This window comes from Bactrocera latifrons, unplaced genomic scaffold (assembly GCF_001853355.1).
Source record: "Bactrocera latifrons isolate USDA-ARS-PBARC rearing strain unplaced genomic scaffold, ASM185335v1 scaffold_9, whole genome shotgun sequence".
Taxonomy (NCBI): Eukaryota; Metazoa; Arthropoda; class Insecta; order Diptera; family Tephritidae; genus Bactrocera; species Bactrocera latifrons.
This window is the reverse complement of record NW_017537600.1, coordinates 3,281,293-3,302,957: the sequence shown is the minus strand read 5'-3', so window position 1 is coordinate 3,302,957 and position 21,665 is coordinate 3,281,293.

Genomic DNA, 21,665 nt, shown 5'->3' with positions numbered 1-21,665 from the left:
ATTTTATTTTTGCATTCAAGACATCTGGAGTCATTTATATCTAGAATTTAAAATAGTCAGTTATATCTATTATATATGGGGCACATCTAGTGGAAATAATAAAAAATCTATTATGTTTTCATATTTCGAAAGGCAATACCTTTAAAAACCATAAAATAAAATTGTTAATCGATAGCTCAAATTGTGTATGCATTCCGGGCTTCATAAGTATAGTACGTTAGTTTAGTATTTAATCCGTTTATCTTTAAACGCCTTATTTTCAAAACAAAATTTTTAGAATTCACTTAATGGCCAATGACTCGACAGCCGTGAAATTTTTGCTGCATTTTTTGTATATATTTACTTCTACATACAATAATTTTAGCATTTTATCGGGCAGATTGAAAATCGAATCTTGGCAGGCCAATTCAATAAATTTTTAGGCTACATTCAATTTTTTTTCGAAATACCACCATATTATCTATTTTTAGAAATTTTTTCGACCGTAGATCAGCACCATCCAAGGTTGACATCACTGAACCGGGACCTATTATTATTTTAGCGCCGCCTAAAATCGCGTATACCTCGATAAAATATAAAGGCCGTATTTCTGGCTACCAAATGAAACCACAAGAAATATGTAAGTCGTTTGAAACTATAGGTTCCAGTTGACAAACGAATCAGGGTGAGCCTTAAAGACATGCAAGATCACCAAAGTCATTCTTTGTACTCACACGATCTCGTAAGGACTCCCGGACGGTTGTTGATCTAATGGCATCATGCATGCAGAAAGTATAGGGAAATGGGCATAAAAGACGCCGGGACACTTTCTTAACTTCCGTTCAACCTAATCTATAACTCAAGTATCAAAATTAGATATCAAGTCGCTCTTAAAATTCACAAAAAGGGTTGATGTCTAATAGCCGGACAGTATAACTTTATCTAACGTATAATAGACTGCTTAAGCATATATTAAACTTCTGATGTTCGTCGATAGGCATAATAAGAAGAGGTTGTCTCTATATGCAACCATAGGGAATTACCTGAAAATAGTCATGAGTTGAAGAAATAGTTGAACTAAGGCATTTATTATTATTATTTTTTTTTTTTTTAGGGAAAACATACATATCTATACGCAGGAGATATGTATGTCAAAATTCTATAGTCAAAATTTAAGATTTTAGTACTTTGTCAAACATTCGATAGACATTATATTATGTATGATATCATGTGATAATGAAGTCCTTACATGCTGACACATACTTACATATATGGTAAAGGCATATAATAGTATGAGAAACAAATAGAAAATATTATATACCCGATGTCAATGTAACTAGTTATATATTACTTTCAAAGTAGTTTGAGCCGCAGGCCTAAATAATCAGCCAACTGCCTTCTCTCAATAAAAAAAAAAAAAAAAAAAATTGTATTTTTTTTGTGCAAGGCGTTTGGGTTGGTAATTGTCAAGCTGTTGCCAGAACCAAATCAGTCTTAAAGTAGTTCAAAATATGGAAAAAGATTATTCAAAAATTAGATTGTCAGAAAAAAACCTTTCTCTCCAATATTACGATTTTCCGTCTATTTCAATATCAAGCAGAGAACCTTATTGTATAATGGTACATATTCTGACAGGTGCCTGTACCTAGTGCTACTTAGTCAAATATATGCATAGTACATATTATATATTTATAGTATACATTATATATGTATAGTGCATAATAGATATGTATAGTATATGTACATATGTACCATATATTGCCAACGGTGCATTTCAGCATTAAGCATAACTAACGGTCTTGTGTATTGCTTTGCTTAGTATTCACTATAGGCGGCAACAAATCATCTGTGACCCCAATTATATTCGTAGCTGGTATTATATCAATTTTAATTAAATCGTATTTAGTGGACGTTTATTGGTGCGCTATGTTCGGACACTTAAGACACTTGAAGTGATAAGTGTGTGTTAAATGTTTAGGTAGTGCTAAATGATGTCTGGTAATGTAGTTTTGTAAAATAGAGTTTGAGTGTATGTAGTAGAAGATATCATAATTTAAGTCTCCACCTGTTACAGGTTGGAACTTCGAAAGGTCAGCTCTTCACCGGGTATGATCTGATTTAATTGCGGTAACGTAGAACTGGCTGTCGTGGAAATACACCTATCGATGTTGAGTTCAAGTTCATAAACTACCCGACTTAGCTCCAAAGAAATAAAACATTTATATTCTAACTAATATTTTTTAGTGCAGTGATGAAAAATTACCGTAGACAGAATGTACCAAATAGACAATTCATAAGCCCGTTACGCCACAGTTCAAAGGTTATAATATCCGCACATAATTATTTCGTTTAATATCTTATCCCAATATAAGTGGAAACGCATTCTAATGAGACGAGTTTATACGACCAAAGATCCTTGATTATATTGCCAGTGTTTTATGAATTATTCGTTTGGAAATATTGTACTTAGGAAGGTTGATCTTTTTGTCTAATATGTGTAAATGCGGAATTTCAAAAATTTGATCGGATACTATTTGTCTAAAGTTATAATGAGAAAAAATTACCTGAAAACATCATACTCAGGATTGTTAAGATAGCGCAATGAACGGTGTTCTATTTACTAATTATTAGCTTTTGTAACCGGATCGACCTTTTAGCCAAACTAAGCTAAAAGCAATTGTAAAAAAAGGAAATTAAGAAGTCTGTCGTCTGATCATCAATTACTAATGGTGCTCATTAATGCCGCCGAAGAGAAAAAGAGCGGATACGGAAATTTGCTGCAATGGTAGAATAATCGAGGGATTAACTTTACTTCGAATCTCTTCACCTCCTTTTTCATGCTCCCTCAAAGCTACTGATCTTTAATCATCTATATTATGGTTTAACTCTGTAACCATCGCTTGTTAATTAGACCTAAGCCTAGATGGTATATGTTTGCTCTATATACTCATGCGGTTAGACGAATGATTAGACTAAACTACATATCTTCCAAGGTCCAGGTAACATAGGATAAAGTTGGAGAATTATGTTAGCCATTCTTCTATGAATAAGCCAAATCGGCTGAAATTTTTATTAGCCATCTCAGCACATCTATGGCAGGTTCAAGGTCCTTTGTCTATAAGCGACGGTCTTCTTGATTCCTACTTAGGTGTTGGGGATAGTACAACGGATCAGCTAGCTGCTCAAGTGAGATCATTAATGGCTCCACATTAACAATCTGATTACCTAACCTAAAATAATCTTTAAAACAATGACAAAAATAGAATCGATAGATAAAAGGCAAGTATCGTCAAAAGCTATTGTATATATAAGACTAAGTTACGTATGTTTAACCTATTAAAGGAATATATATAGTACATTTCCACCTCGCTTTTTCAAGTAATCAGTAGTAGGAAAAATATTCTTGAAACATGACTTGCTGAGCTTACGATGTTCTATTTTTGGCCTTTGCATCGTTGCATCCGACTGGCGCTACATGCCACGCAGACAACGAAAAATCATTCGTGGGACCAATATCGATTTGATGCCACTGGACTTTTTTTGATTGATTGAAGACGCAGATATGCTCAAGACGGTAGATGTCTTGGAATATAATTTTTGGTGCATTGTTGCTAACATATGACCTCTTTTCATGTAAAAATTTATCGATATTTGGGTGCTAGCCTGAACATCGTTTATAACATCGTGTATAAGAAATACCTACATTAGACTACATCAGTACCCAAGTCCAAAAAAGGAAAAAAAAATGAGGAAATGAAATATGCAAATAAATATTTATATGGACTTATCTTAAGGATAAGTGGTACCTACTTTATTTTCCTCATATTGTTTATCAAAAAAGTATTGCGTTATTGTTATTGAACTTTCTTTCAATTTTCAATTGTTCATAAAAATTTTTTTGATGACTCATGCCCAGCTCTTGACCGATGCTACGGCTGCTACTATGACGGTCTCTTCCGGAGCGTGGCACATTTTCGACCCCCTCTACACCAGAACGAAAACGTTGAAACCATCGTTGTGCGGTGAAAATGGAAACTGTATCGGGTCCATAAAGTGCACAAACTTTATTGGCGGCTTGAGATGCGTTTTTGCCTTTTTCGTAGTAGTACTGTAAAATATGCCGTATTTTCTCTGTATTTTGCTCCATGTTTGCGACACTATAATTTACGAAGAACTTAAAAGAAACAACAATCAATCAAACACGTGTTAGCGCGTGAAATGAGCTTTCAAAAAAGATATAGCATGACCCGATGCGACGAACAAAACTAGAACTACGCGCTCTCAGCGCCAACTAGCGAATATACCGAAAGACTTTTTCCACACAACTTGAAGACAAAACGCGCCACAAAATTTGAAAATTCCCCTTAAGAATTTCTACCAAGCAGTTTAAGCGCCAGGCAACGAAGATGTCCTTATGTAAAAGTCTATAAAATTTTGACTGAAGATGGTGCCACATTTGTATAATTGATAGCATTTACAGGTATGCCAGGATAATTTCGAGCTAAAACAGTGAAAAAATTGCATTATCACTCTCTTTTCTAAATATTGTTTCAGATCGTTGCATTTTTTTAACCGCCAATGGTTCAAAAGAAGACAACATAAATACCTTATAAGTTTATAAAAACATAAGTATATACCTTTGTACTTAAATAAATAAAAAAAAATTAAAAATAGAATAACAAAAACAAAAAAAAAAAAAACATTTAAAAACCTTTTCTCACACACTTTGCTGCGTTGGCTGACAGTTTGACAGATGAGTGAAACTGTCAATGCGATGATGTTGACGAAAAACTGGCGATGATGTAGAAAAGAAAGGCCCTGATGAGAATGACTCTTCACTAACTTCACCACTTAAGATCAGCCACAAATGACTGCGTGGAGTTGGGATCGAAGGTAGGGAGGAAAAAGAAGTTTTCAAAAGAATTTTATAATATAAGAACGGTGGTGCAGAGGGGGTATCCGCGAAGCAAGTTATTGTAAACAAACTCAAAGGTAATGTGATAGTTGCTTTCCTCTTTTTCCTCTTTTTTGACTAGTCATGCTGCTGAAATATGTAAATACCCACGAACAAACAAGGCAACAAATATTGCAATCATGCAACAAATATGCAACATGCCACAAAAAGCCAAAAACAATTAATAGTTTATATAGTATATAAGTGCCAGCACTTGCCGCAAACACTTTTCACGCTTATTATGCTGTGTGACATACCATGCGCCCCCGCGTTAAATGCCGCCTTTAGTTGCTGTCACGCCGCTGCCATCGCCGCCGCTAGTGTGGCTGCTGCTCTTGCAGTGCGTTAATTACGCGTTAAGCTGTCAAATGACATGGGTACGTGCGGCAGGCAGTAATTTTTATCGCAGCAACGCGTCTACCAACACATAAACGGGCAACACTAACACACAACAACATAAATGACAACATGCCGCATATGCTTGACAAGCGTAAGCGTCTTGAGAATGTCAAAGTTGCGTGAGATGATGGCGATGTGGGAGACAATTCCATACATACATATAAAAACATACTTGACAGCAGCAGCGGCAACGTCAACTCTTTACATAAAGAGTACAAAATAATCCACACTAAATAGCAGCAAACAGCGCATAGACGCAGTTGCATGCAACACTTATCAACCTACCTGTGCAGAAGTTTATTTATATTTGTGTATCAAGTATATACATGCTTATATATGCGTGTAGATATGTCTACATTGACAGTTGAGTGAAAACACACGCTACCACCGCACACTCACTCGCTCCCCTCACCACTACGCTCCGCTCACCCATACTAGTCATTTGCATAGTTTCCATTCTGTCAATTTGTTGCATTTTTAATCGGCTGTCAACGTTGTTGGAAAGTGTGATGTACATAAATCTTGTTGGTAATGCCGTTGTAGTATGTCTGGAAAAAAGGGACGCAAATTATTGACAGTTGATTTACAAGTCAAATTTGACAAACTCCGAACTCATTTCCTGTTTTCAGTTTTTTTCCTACGATTTCACTACAATTTCACTTTCTGTCGCTTACTTTTCTGATCGTTTACATTTGTCTTTTAATTATGGAAATTTGAGCAGTACCTGAATAAACGCACTTTCTGTATTTGGGGGCAAAATGCATTCAGCAACCCTTGCCCAGTATTTATAGGAGTGGTGCATGTCGGAATTTCAAACAATTTTCTAAAATACTCCGCTTGTATGAACTGACTAGTTTTTCACACCTTGAATAAATATTTTGTGTTTGTTATCCCGTTTATGAAGAAAGCAGTTGAACTCTCAACCTACTAGTTTAACCTATAGCAAATAACGAAGTTTCAAGTAAGTTTCAAAGCGACGCAACTGTATTTTATAGACAATATCTATATATGTATATCTCCCCCTCATTCCGCTTTTTAAAAACTTTAAAACATCGCCAGGTAATAAAAAAAAACTCTAGTGAATGCATTTAACTTTGCTTATTTTGGAGTTTCCATGCATGCTAAGCTTAATTTTAGTCCAAATATTATTGCAATGGTTTTGAAAGCTAAAGGTCCTTTTAGCGAAATTATCTACGACTTCAAAGTTATGACTGTCAACAGTGATGTGGGCGCCTAGTCGCGAGTGCGATGACTGTTTGTTTGAAGACAGGAGATATTCCGTCTTGTCATCGTTCACAGCCAGATCCGTATGCTTAGCTTACTTATCCAGTTTGGAGTAAGCAGAACTAACGGCGCGGTTATTGAGGCAGGTGAATCAATATCATCGGCAAATCGGCAGCCACACTGAAAATATTCAATCAGTTTGTTGACGGTGGGCTTCAATATTTCACTCTCTTTTCATAGAATTTTCGAGCATTACACCCACATTACATTGTGGCCAGAAGCTCATCCTCCGGAATGAATGCCAGGACTCTATTATAAAATTTCGGAGTTTAGGAACTTAGAACGTACCAGAATGTTCAACAAGTTTCGACGTTTGATTAAAAAAAAATTAAATTTTATGATTCCGGAAGATCTGCAAAATACGTTTCAACACCCATTATGACCTCTCCATTTGATGAAAATCGCTTGCCACGCATACATTTTTTTTAGTTCTGGAAAGAAATGGAAGTCACTGGGGGCCAAATCTGGTGAATATGGTGGAAGCTCCAACAATTCGAACTTTAGTTCATGGATTTTCGGTGCATTTTCCTGAAGAAAAATAGTTTTTTTTTTATTCTACAAACCGGGTCTTTTTTCACGAAGGCTTTCAATTGGTTCAAAATGTTGCAAAAATATTCAGAATGAATTGTTTTACCAGTTTGCAAGTAATCCAGAAAAAAAAATCCTCTCGCATCACAAAAAACTAATGCCCAAAGCTTCTTGACCGAACACGAACTCGTTTCGAAGCCGAACAACTAGAATCACACCACTCTTTAGCATCTTGTTTTGATTCAGAATAAACAAAATCCACTTAACTATTTTTAAAACGCTCCAAATGCACCCAGCTTTCTGAAACCCAAAATTAGACTTTAAATAGGGCTCACACTGCCTAATGAGATGTGTAAAGCCTCTACTAAATCTCTCTCAGTCAATCGACGATCTTTCAAAACCATATCCTGTATTTTGGCTATGATTTCTGGTGTTGACGCGCTTTTTGGACGTCCTTCACGTGGATCGTCTTCAAGGCTTGTACGACCACGTTTAAATTCACCAACCTATATTTCTACTGTTGTAATGAACAATCATTACACAATTTTCACATTCGTTCGTGAATTTCTTTGGGTGCTACACCTTTCAAAAATAATAATCTTATCATTGCACTTAATTAAACCTTTTCCATTGTAAAAAAAAAAAATACTGTGACTTGTAAACAAAGACATAATTTAATTGGCCGATTGAAATGAAACTTCAACAAACGTTCACATGAAAAGTGTACCAATAAAATAAAAACATTTTGGGCTAGTAGCAGTGCCCTCTCTTACCGAACAAAACTTATTGAGCAACCTGATATTAAAATTCTAATACTTACCTGTTCCAAAATAATCAATCAAATGTTGGTAACACCCTACTGGTTGGACTATTAACATATCTGCCCGAGATCAACTAAACTTTTTCGTACAGATTATAAAACTGGGTCAGAGTTAACCGAAAGGCTGGAAACAGAATTTTATTATACTTACTAAAAGTTTAAGTATAATATGAGCCTACATAATATATGGTTATAAAATTTGTAAATAAACTATAAAATAATAAAAAGACAGTCATAAAATTCAACCACCCATAAAGTGTGAAAACTTCCAAACCTAACTCATTGACTTTTAATTCACAAATTAAAACGAAAACGGACCAAGCAATATTTTTTATCAATACTTAGATAAAGTATAAATGTCACTTTTACGACGCTTGTAACAAGAAAACACATAAACTATTGGAAATAAAATGAAAATTTCAGCCTAGAAAAATGACGTAGTGAAAGCTAAGGCCACAGCCACGTGAAGAGTCGAAGAAAAGTGAGCTAAACAGTGCAATGCGAAGATTTAAAAGCGGAAACTAAGCCACCTGCAATACGCCGAAACGGCAATCAATAGGAGAGAAATATTGATGGGCAGTTGAAGAAATCCACAAACAGATATACACACATACACATATCTTTGAAATTTAATTTGTGAAATTACACAGGTTGCCTAGAAGACGATCCGCACAACAGCAGCGGTGGCAAAGCGGAGCCAGTGGCAACAGTCGGCAACATAATCGTAACTTAACGTGAAGTAATGGCGCCGAAACGGTGGTGTAACAAAGGGAATAAAAAATAGTACCGTAACATTTCGACAAACACACACACACACACACCTACGGATGACAGTTGTAAAGGGCTGGGCGGCGTCACTGTTCTGTGTAAAGAAATGCATCTGTTGCAACGTGTCGTTGACAGCGTCCCCTAACGCCTAGTTGCTCACTAATATTGGCAGCTGATTGCTGGGTTTTTAGCTATCGTTGTTGTTGTTGGAGGTTTTGTTATATTTTATTGTTGTTGTTGTTGCTGCTGTTGTTGTTATTTTTTATTGTTGCACGGGTTGTTGTTGTAAATCGGTATTGTTGTTGTTTTGTTGCCGCTGCTGTTGTTGTTGTTATTTTTGTTTTTGTGGTTATTTTATTGTAGCACAGGTTAATGTTGTTGTTGTTTCACTGTCGTTGTTGTTATTGTTTTTGTTGTTTTTCTTTTTGTTGTATTTGTTTGTACCTCACATCGAGGCGCTTTAGTTGTTTTGCTCTTGCAATAAAATTTTACGACAATCACCAATGAGTGCAACGTAGCAAATCGAATGTTGCTGGTGGCAGCAACTACACCAACTACAACAGCAGCAGCGGCAGGCGCACTTGTGCCTCCAAGTGACTGGGCGCGTCACTATGTTATATGCCCTACACATATATATGTATGTATACAGACGCATACATTTACAACAACAACAGCACGGTATGTTTGCATACATAGGTGCAATGTGGCATATCGCCGCCTGGAGGCATCACTTTGAAGTCTCTCCTTCGTGCCATCTATATCTATGCTTCTATGCTTTTTTACTCGATGCGCAGGTGAAACTGTTTGATGCTATGTGCAGACATGTTTATTGTGCTCGCTTGATTGTGCCTGGCATGGGTGCATAGTAGTATAAATATTATTGGTATGGCAAACAAATTTATTATTGCAAGCAGCTGGGATGGTGCTCATAGATTTAAGGGCAATTGAATGGGTCAACAAATGTTTGCAGCAGTGCTTTGTTTTATTTGACGAAAATACAGGGTCATAAAGCATAGTGTCTATTTATGAGTAGGCTATAAAAAGTGTTGCAAGTTACTGTTAAAAAAAATTGGCTTCAAAAAATGCCTATAACTATTTGGAGTTAAAATATGAGTTTTGCTTTGTTGTGCACGTAACGACTCGTAACATTTTAGTTTATCACTAGAAAGTTTAAAATATAAATGTTTCTGTAATTGCATGTTATGAGCTATTTCGACCGGTGGAGACCGGTGGCTGCTGAATTCAAATCGCTGCTCTTGGCTCAGATCAGACTTAAAAAATCTGTAACTTATATCTAGTTAAATTTTCATTTAAACAAGATATAATTCGTTCGTACGTTTTCAAGTTCTCAAGAACTGATTATCAATATAATATAATTTTTCAAGAAAACCCATCAATCACGGGCAATCTTATCATCCGCTAACTCTCATTTCTCCTGTAATGAAGCCGTTTGAGGCTTTGTTACTCTCCAATTTCACTTATCAGCTGAGCCTAGCACACCATCTACTTAGCTTCCGCAAAAAGACCTAGATCAAACCCCACCCTGTGAAAGAATTCACTCCTAGTTGTATTTTATCATCCGATAACACTTCTTGCCCCAATTGTGAATATAATAGAGGCTTTGTTACTCTCGGCGTTTACTCACCACCTTAGTCAACATAGATTCCGAAAAGTATACATTACTAACAAGATAGTTCGCGGTATATATAAAAACTCACCCTGTGAAAGAACGATGCTGGTAGCATTGAAATTGCCCAAAAGCCTTGTTCAAATTCAATCATCGAATGTTACTAGAAGACATTGAATAATCTACGCTCGCTCCAGGGTTCAAGAAAGTGCACCATGAATAATCTGAGTGGTTGGAAATCATCCTTACTGTTTCGAGAATAAAACATAAATATTACAATAAAAAACATTAGCTTCAGTTGCACCAAACTATAATACCCTTCACAACAATACAAAATATTCCTTATAAGACTTTTCCATAATTTAGTCTTTACGACTTCTGAGTTCCTGAGCTGAGTGCTGTCCAATATGATCAATTGCTTCGGAGATAGCATTATTGCCTTAGACACTGATGTGCGCCACATTTCGTGCATATATAATATCTCCGGTTCCGATAAATGAACACCTTCTTGGTGACAAAATAACAATTGTAAAATTTCAGATCGATGTCTCAAAAACTGAGATTGATCCTCAGCTCATCAGGTTGATCATTTATAAACATAAGATCTTTCCATCTGGGTGTTACATACTTCGTGGCAAACTTAATACCTATAATCTTTTCAGTATATAAAAAGCATTAAACAAAAAACAAAAAACATTAAAGGTTTCCGCAGCACGCTACGGTTCAACTTCTATGTTTCGAAACTCCGCCAACAACCAAAGGAAATTTTCGTATTTTTACGGTATTGACTTGAGATAATGGAATCGATGGCATGTATGAGGCAATAAAAAATAAATATCAATCTTTCTGATCAATCTCGCTTTTTCGATACAAGAAGCTTAACACTCTCCACAACTAAATTCATAGCGACCATGTTCACTAAATGAAAGCGTATAGTGTAGAACTGAATATCACGGTCGATGGAGTTGGAATTTCGACTGTCAACCATTCTAAGATATTAGTTGTTGCACTAGACAGCCGGTGGTCATTCAGTCACAAAGTACAAAGCCTCAACAAAAAGACAAAGAAATGTTGCTGGCAATCAGTCGTGCGGTCATAAACTAAGCTGCACCGATATTGTCACCTGGATGTACTGAAAGGAAGCAAAGAAGCTTCAGACATATTCGAATACTGCTCTCCTAACGGTTACAGTTTGCATCTTGATGTCTCTTGTTGAAAACTTGTATAGTGAAGCCCGCCTGCTACCGGTCACGGAATATAATGCAGCCCTTTCGAAGTAGTTCCTGCTGTGATGTCGATTACGTCGATGAAAACGAAAAAGTAGAAAAGTTTAGCGAGGAATGACCCTATCGTAACAGCACGTTTCTTGGGCCTATCGTTTGATGAATTCGATGAAAACCAACCAGAATCTTACCAACCAAGCGCGGACTAGATACCAGTAACAACACCACTTTCAAGAAGGATAGCAGTACATTTTTCACTGCCTTTGTTATCTAGACGGACTCATAACTACCACCGAGCAAAATTGAAAATTCATTGTGATCTGAGATTTTTCCCTTTACCTCTTCGACTTCAGTAAACAGATTCTTTGGTTTTACTGTAGGAACCAGCGATGCGGATGAACTTTCAGTTGCGATATTTATTGATTATGGGAAAGTTTACGAGCTACCTCGTTTGCTCAGTCGGAAAAACACCTTCAACCGTGAGATCACTCCACCACAGTCTCTGGATCGATGAAGTGATGGCAACCGATTACACTGATGTGTTCTTTTTCAACTACCTGTAGAACAACAAAACGTTGAGATAACTATATTATTAGTGTGACGACTTTTTTTCAGAGTTAAAAAGTTGACCCGCCTAACAGAAACTTGATTAGAATGAGGAAGATATTGCCACCACAGGTTTTCCAAAGTGAGTGTAAGTAAGGGAGGAACTAAATCCGCTCACTCTATTATGTACTCTCTGAACCATCCTGTGCTCCTAGTGAAGTGCATCAATACAAAAAGTTGTATATGTGTAACTTTTGAGACATCGTCAAGAAATCCTTGACAGTTATAGCGATTATTTGCCCATAAATTCCTTTGCAAGTTTTATAGTCTCCTCTTCTTCTGCCTCTCAACAGCTTCTACTACAGTCACTGATGTCGTGTGATGCCATGTCTACCATATATTAAAGGACATCTTAGCATTTCTACTAGAGTTCTTTTGTTATTCCTTTTGAATATAATAGTCGGCATGTGCTGCCCATATTCCATTTATGCCATATCTCCCTGCTTGTTTAGCAAGTGAGGGATTGATTCCAACGAGACTCACCTATATCTATAATATGTTTGTTAATTAAAAATCCATAAAGAGGCAGAGACATGTAAATTTTTTCTTTCTTGGAGCCTAATTGTATAGTGATGCTCTTATTGATAGTCCATCTACATCATAGTTAACAGGAATATCACTGTATTCTGGAACCCATTGCAGGCTTATCGGGAAATAAGGTAAGATTTTGGAATTTTTTCACTATAATTGATGAACCTTATCATACTTTAATGATTTTAGAGAAATTTATAGTAATGAGCAAAGAATGTGCCAGTAAAATAGGGCTTTCTTTAGTTGCTGTGATCTCAGCTCGGAGAATATTGCAGTGACCTGTTAAACGGAATGCGATCTTCGTATTTAATTTTGCTGAAAAGACACCACTTACAGCCGATGATCTATATGAGACACATCGGTGCAGAAATTTAGCTATGCGCCCCTGTCCACTGCACCCCTGTACCGCCCTTCTCAGGTAGATAACTCAATATTGGGGATGGAATTTAAGAACAATTCGAAAATATTCCGAGGATGTTCCATGGTATTGGGTAGGAATGGGATTTTGCAATGCCCGTTTATTACTGACTATTAAGTAGGGTTCACTCAGTCTAAGAGCTGACTTCGCTGCCAGTGTCTTACAGTAATAAGTATTTTATATCGTTTTTTTTTTTTTTTTTTAATTTAGGACTTTTCAAAACTCCCTCCTAATATTAAGAGAAGAAATATCAATAATCACAAAAAAGTGATTGCCGTATAGCTCTCCTGTACCCTGCTTGACGCATACAAATTTCTATTAAGGCAGAATATTTTTATAAGCCAAGAAATATCACGCAAGTTCTTTCACAGTCTTCGACAACTTCAAACTAAAAGAAAATAATACGATCGCACTAAATATGTAGATTTGGAAGTTTATGGCTCTCTAACAAGCCATTACATTTAATCAGCATGAGAATCAAACAAAACCCGTGATAAAACACATCACTTCCGTACATACAGTACATAATCAATGAAAAGAAATCAGAAAATGTTAAGCAATAGAAAGCGCACATATCGAGCGAGTGTGCTGAGCGTGCAGTCGTGAAAATGAAATCAATAACGAACTGCTTTGAACGGCTTAAACGCTATTAAAACGAACGATTACGCCTGGAGCAATCGCGGTCATTACAAACAGATGAAGAAGAAACTGTGTTTTTAATGGACCCATATATATGGTACACACACACATGCACTTGAGTCTGTATGGGTGTATAACTGAAAATGCACCGTAGCGTAGCGTAGACACGTGTGTGGGTTGCAACCAAAAAACCATTCATGCTGCTGGAATAGTCATCAAATATCGAGGCATAAATGACTAGGCGAGACCGCGACCAATATTTATAATCGTGTGTGTTTGTGTATTAGTAGATGGGTGATATGTTTTAAACTAGACTAAACTGTGAGACATTCAAGTGTCGAAGAGGCAGTCAGCTATACAAACAATGAGATAGGCAAATGCAGAGGCAGACGAACGTGAGCAGTTGCCCATCAGCAATAGTAACAGCAGCGGCGGCAACACCAGCACAATTCTATAGCCGACAGGTTAGGCAGACTAGAGAGTTTATGTGACGCTACCGAGACGCATTCCATAAAATTTATTACCTCATTAGGCATTTTAAATGAGACGCGTTTTCACGGCATGGACCACAAAAGTAAAACCCGAACCAGGCACTTATACATACATACATATGTATAGATATGCATAGAGTGCAAGAAAAGCAGCAAACTTAGCAATTGAGAAAGAGAAAACTTATGTTGTTACGAAAGAAAAGGAAAATATGTTGTTGGCTATGCCACTTTTTATTATTCTTGTATACTCTCTTATTGGTTTCTCACAGAGATCAACATTTATAGGTTTATTTTTTAGGAAATTTCTTTGTCGAAAAGACAGGAGGTTATCAAGGCTTAGTACAGGGTCCGGCACTCGAAGTGTAACCAATTTCATACCGTTCGCGCAGCTCTCGCACTGGAGTCAGCTGTTTATAAATTTGCTGAGTAATAGTTCGTAGTATTGTTCGCAAGTATACAAAAGCGTTTTGCCAAAAGTGAACGCAAAAAAAAGTGATCAGAGATGGAATTCAAACGTAATAGTATGATTAGTTTATATTTAGCTGGAAAATCACAGCCAGCAATTGTTCATGAGCTCAAACACCTTAATGTGAATAAAGTTTTTTTTTTCATTGCACCATCACTCGTTACAATGGTACTGGTAGCATCCTAAAACGCCGTGGAGGTGGTCATCAAAAGACTACAACGTCACGTGGAATGGTTCGGAAAGTGAAGAAGCGACTTGAGTGATATCCACTACGAAGTGCCAATCAAATGGCTAAAGAACTGAAAATATCCGACTGAGTGGGCCAAAATACCGGCAGGTCACAATCGGGCAGCTTGCGATTCGTTTTTTGACCCTGTCAAGGCCATAGTTTTTTTTTGTACGCATTTTATATTTTTTGTTGAGTCAGTGATATAGAGTATGTTCTAGAACCCATGAAATGGCGGGAACTGGGCCATGCAGTGTTTCCAGAAATGTTTGAAGGTATTAAAATCATGGATTGACTTCCAAGTTGTTTGAAGGTACTGCAATTATTATTTATTAATCCTTAAGAGCCGTTATGATTTCTGTTTTCAAACTGTCGACATTTTCATCTTCATTAGAGAACTGCGGAACACCATGTTCGCAGTTTACAATACCAATTTCATTCTTCAGATTTCCACTTTTTCGTTCACCCAGAAGACCACATATTTGATAACATAATATTCTAAGGTCATAAACAATAGTGTGGTTTCTTGTTTAGGAATATAACACCTAGATTTTGGGGGAGAATCCCAATCGACTTTATTAGCTATAAAGGGTGTTTTTTAGAGATGTAGTTTTTAAGAAAAAATAAATCGCGAATTATGTTTCATTATTAGGATAGGTATAACCATTATATTTTAAAAGTGATTTCGGGCAAGTGACTTCCAGGGCTGGTTCGAATGAATTCGCATGAGAATCTCAATTTTCGACTGAATGTTAGTTTCCAAGACGCGTAGACAAGTGACTTCACATAACTCTACTAAATTAGTTCAGCGGTATTGAATCACACGATTTACATTTTCAGCGAAGGGTCACCGTTCCCTTGAAGTAATGTGAAATAAAAGTTGTCGAAAGACTTTCTCTCTTTCAAAAAATTTCCCTTTCTCACTCGAAATCAGAGCGGCCTAGTTTACCATTAAAAAGGGTTTTTCATTTCTACCAAAAATGAATTAAAACATCAGAAGCAACAAGAACAACTAAAACTTACAACACAGAGAATCCACTTGTAAAACCCTATACTGATTGGGAAAAGCGCAACAAAACAGAAAAAAAAATGTAAACCATAAGTACGATTGCCTCTTCAAGTGTGTGGTAAGAATTTTAGTACCTAGAATAACACGGACATGCACTTGAAAGATCTAAGAATAAAAATAACAATAATCTTTTATTTAGACTGCTCAACACAGCTCAGCACTAAATGGGGTAAACAAAAGGAGTAAAAAATGTTGCTGGTATAAAACATGAAAATATCACAAAAAAGAAACAATAAAAACAACTGAAAATAGAAATATTATAACGTATTAAAAAAAAAAATCAGCGCTACATGAGACTATCAAAAGAATATGAAAGAAAATGCAGCAAGACGATAAACAAAATTTTACAAGCCGTGCCAGTGGAATATGAAAGGCCGCCTCAGCATCTTCTGCCATTAGTTTTTATCATCATTGTAGTTACACAAGTACTTCGTAAATGATATATGTATATATGCGACTGTATGTTTCCCTTAAAATATGTACATATGTATGTATATGATTTCCACACTCTTTTGTCTAAATGACTGGTAGTTAACCGCATTTTGAAAGCAATAAATTGTACTTAGCTCTTTCGGTTATTGGTTTTTAATTGTGTTGATTGAAAATTCTCGTACTCCAGCCGTTGCGGTGTATGGAACTCTAGACAAGAATATAAATTTAATGTGTTCTTCTGATAATGCTAAGATTTATTAAGTTATACAACTATTTAATTTAGAGGATTTGCACTTTGCACATAATATTTGCCAACCAACACACAAATTCTCCGATCTGAACAAAACGATCAATAAACTAGACGAGTTGTTACGCATTGTCGGACTTGAGATGAACTTGACAAAAACAAAAATTATGAGAATTAATCACACCAGCAGAGTCCGAAGAAAGCCTGACAATCATGAGATCGTGTTCGCCGACAGCTTTAGCTACCTCGAAGGTGTTATAACGACGTAAGAGCAGAAGCGGATGTCAATTGTGGGATAAACAAGCAAGAGTGGCTTGTGGACAGAATTGTAAGAAGCTCTCCATCTGTTTAAGCTTTAAACGTTACTGTAGTATTTTTTAAGAAAAATGGCTTCTCCTAAGGCAGCAATATGCGTACTGATACGAAATATAGCCTATAATAACTTCAGAGCAATAACAGCGCTGAGGTCGCAAACTATGCGCATAAAGCTAGACGAAAAGTGTCTGTCTTCACTAGAAATGACATCAAAATACTTCATCATCAGACGTATTTAGGTCCCTAGTCATAACGAAATCTTGCCACACCACATCGGAATGGGAATAAGCTGGATCTCCATTGCCATCATTGTTGGTCGACGAACCGCTCTTATGTGACTGCGAGATCTGTTTGTCCTAAAGCAGAAACAAAATATGTACTACTACTTGCCATTGCCAAAGTTCATATCGTCGCAATGTAGTTTTTACTAGAGATTGTCCAATATGCATTCCTGCTGTAAGTTGAGGTGAAAAAGCACAAATTCCAAAATATATAGCTGACGCTATAGTATGGAAGTTGGTCTGGAACTCCATCACTCAGAGCCTCCATATATTAATCAAGAAATATTCCTAATATTCTGCATCAAAACTACAAAATCTACGGTACTATGTACTCGAGTTGGTACTAGAGTTGAACGAAATAGGAACCAGTATTAACAGAAAATGTCGCTAGATAGGCTATACTCTGAGAAAAGCTTTTGCTTCACTGAAATTCGTAAGGAAGCAGAAGTCGAATCTGATCTTAACTAAAAACGAAAATGTCGGTCCTGAATTAGTCAATGCCACAATTCTCTGAAACTGCGTAAACACCGTAGTCCCCAACCACGTGAATTGGTAACATAGCTTTATGCTTCAGAGGAGTTTCAGTGTAAGACTTTATGTGTAGCAATAATGCAAAGTCATCTACCAAGCAGGTTGAAAAGTTTATTTATTTCCTGTGAGACTATCACGTACAAAAATATTGAAAAAGCCAAAAAATAATTTGAGGTGATGGTGGAATGAGGAGACAGATAACTTTCATTCTAAGGTTCAAAACGAACGTGTTGAACATGCAGTTTATGAAAACTTGGGTGGGCGAAAGTTTACTTGGAAGTCGGGTCCGCGCAAGCACTGATAAATCAATAAAAGTTTCGACAAAATCATATGATTTGGACTTTGCTACATCGAAATCGCCCAGACTGAGGTCAATATGTTGGAAGACCTCTAACCGAAATAACATTCTCGATAGTAACTTAATATCATTTTACAGTATTTATCTATTAGACAAAACGAATTTATAGCTCAAGCTTCCGAAATTTGTGAGTACTTTAGTTAGATTGAAAGTAGGCGTTGTTGTAGTCCGAAACTGTGTATATACTATTTAGAAACTATGTCACGAATAGGTTGGCTCGGAACTATGCTGACGTTCTCTAACGGCTTACTATTGAACGACTGAGCTTGGCCGGAGCTGGGGCTGAGCAACTATTAGTATCTGTGCAGTCGTTCTTCTGGCCCAAAGTCAATCGGAAGAGAACCAACGCCTTTCCTTTTCAGTGACATTTTTCCTAATTATAGGGTTTATAATTGAGCATTATCTTATAAGTGTAAACACGATTAGACGCTTCGTCGATCTAATTACTGGATTTTTTATGATACCTTCAACAGGGACTTTAAATTAGCAACAATGTTTGTATCACCTCATAAAAGTGAAGGCTGACATCACCACCGTCCAAGAAGTATGATGAACAACACACAGATTGAGACGAGTAGGTCCTTGTGGCATTTACTACTGTGGCCATATGAAGAAGCGCAAATTCGGTGTGAGATTCGTGGTGAGAAAGAGACTCCGTCGCTGATTACTGGCATTCATTCTGTTGGATGAACATCTAGCCACAATCGGCATCAAACTGAAGTTCTTAAACTTATCGCTGATTTGTGTCTACGCCCCGCCAAAGATGTCTTCTATAAGAGTTTGGAGCGCACCTAGTCAGGGTAGGCAAAGAAGGTATCTTTGGCACAACGGTCGGTAAATTCAGATCGACTTCACCGGGGCGTGAAATATATATAGTTATCTGTAGTACTAGATTCCATCATAGGAAACTTCATCAAACTGAAAATCCGAAGATTTTCTGCTTGACTTGCACTCCCGCTCTCTGAGAGCACTCATAAGCAGCTCGGTTTAAGGAAACTGCGGGACGACATTTCAAGCTCCTTACATACAGGTGCAACCGAAACCATTGATTTTGGGAAAAGGCAAAAGAACAGCTGGTACGATGAGGAATGCCGTGTACCAGTGAAGAGAAAACAGACTGAATACAATCGACAACAACACAAGCAGGATGGGATATACCCATTCCGCTGGAAAGACTATAGGAAGAAGACCTGGCTACACTTGGAATATCCAGTTGGCGTCAGAGAGTGAAAGAAGAACGTCTGGTGCGCTGTTGTAAACTTGGCTATAGTCACGTAAGCGTTGTTTTCGGGTATAAAGAAAAGGTAACGGCAGATATAGCGCTGAGCCGAAGTTAACATTTTTTTTTTTTTTTTTTTTTTTTTTTTTTTTTTTTTTTTTTTTTTTTTTTTTTTTTTTTTTTTTTTTTTTTTTTTTTTTTGTGGCTTTAGATAAGACAGATCATAATCAGTTCAAGTGTGAACCTCTTATGAAACTAATAGTACAACCGAAGATATGCTTTGGACAGGCGAGGAGAAGAAGTCGATAGGGGTGTGCGTTGAAATTTTAAGAGCATTGCCAACAACTATAAAGCGACTATGCATATTACAGATATTAGAGCCCTTTTCTTCACGTGATTTTCCATTTATTAAATAAAGGATCTGGAGAAATCTCATATTTTATGCAGCACATTTATTAGTACAATGAACTCTCTAAAGCGAAATATAATTATATCGACTGATATACTCGTATGTGATAATTATTGGCCAATATATCTTGCCATATTTGCCAGGCGTGAGAATTCGCCATTTGTGCTCGACATTTAAAGCGATTAAAATTTTACAAAACATATACCCAATTTCGCGATGACATCGATTTTAGTGCATACATAAGGATGACAATACATATGTACTTAAAGGTGCTTGTGCATAACAGTAAATACGTATATTGATGTGTATGGCCTTTATGCGAGCCACGTCTTCTTTGGACTACTATTGGCTGGCACTTGGACTGAAATTGATTGACAGCGCTGTCAATAACAGGCAAGTAGCGATTAACAGCTCTATAGCACACACACACACATACTACATGTACATATGGTATACACATGCATGTATGAAAGTCGTATACGCATATACTGCCTGCAAAGTATGAATGTGTGCGGTTGAATACTGCTATGAATTGTCAGCGGATGACAAGTAAATTGCAAGCTGCCAAAACAAAAGCCGACAACGGCATATATGCAAGTGTGAGTATGCATGTATGCTTATGTGTGCGTGTAATGCTCTGCAGCAGCAAGGCGGAAGGCAAATTGTGAAAAATAAGTAAAATGGCAATCAACAAGAAGTAGTCCATTTCTGGCGCACATTCAGTGAACCTTCACCGAATTCACCTTGTCATTGTTATTGGCGCTGTTGAAAGTGACAAGACCGTTTACAAAGTCATTTTTGGTCGTCAGGGCGTTATGCCGAGTAGCTGCTGCCGAGCGGCATTGTTTTGTGTGCCATTTCGTTTCGAGAACACACGTGGTTTTTTTTTTTTGTTTTTTTTTTTTTTGCTTTTCGCACATTTTTGCAGAAGCTCAAGGCAACGCTAAAGGTGTTTGTAGGCATGTGATGCGATTGATTCATATATGTATTCATATGTGTGTGTGCGTCGCACGCCAGAAAACGGCCCTGTGCGTAAGCGCTGCGTAATCCTATAGCCTGTCACATGCACCACTGAAACACGAAATCACATGCGTAAGAGTGTGTGCGTGCCCTTGTAACCACTTTCGTTTACGCAGGCATCAGGGATGTTCTTAAATGATCGTAGACAAATTTTAAGCAGATTTCTTTCCAATTAACGGCATATCTGTGTGGACACGTAAAAATTGTAGGCCAATCTAAGATTTTCAAAAATGTTTGTTTTTTTTTTTTTGCTTAAAGTACATTTTCGGCTTCTAAACGCTTTAGTCCTTTGGGAGAATGGAATAAAAATATATTTCGTCTTGTCCAAGAACTTCCAACTTTAACATATTTCTCTCGAAACTGTATTTTTTTAGTATCGAGTGACGATGATACCAGCAGTCTTGTACGTTCCCACATGAATTTTAAATTTTGCTTTATAGTAACTTTCTCTACAAATGTTCTTTTTTTCGAACAGAATATTATACCCTTAACTCGGCATATTCAATTTCCACTGAAGTTTGTAACAACCAGGAAAAACACGTTGGATAACTTCTTCTTCTTCTTCTTTAGCCCTACAGTGGTTGTTTGACCTGAGCCCGCAATGGAAGAATAGCAGTCCTATTACTTTCTTACACAAGATAAACGGAGTCAATTTAGAAATCTCCATTTGCCCGTCTGTCTATTTGCCGAACTCGTACCTGAGTTTCTAGCACAACGATGTGAAATCTTCTCCCTAAGAGGTGGTTGGAATCATCAAAATTGAACCACTATAGGATATACTATATCAATATTATAACCTAACTAATCAATATCAAGATCTCGTAT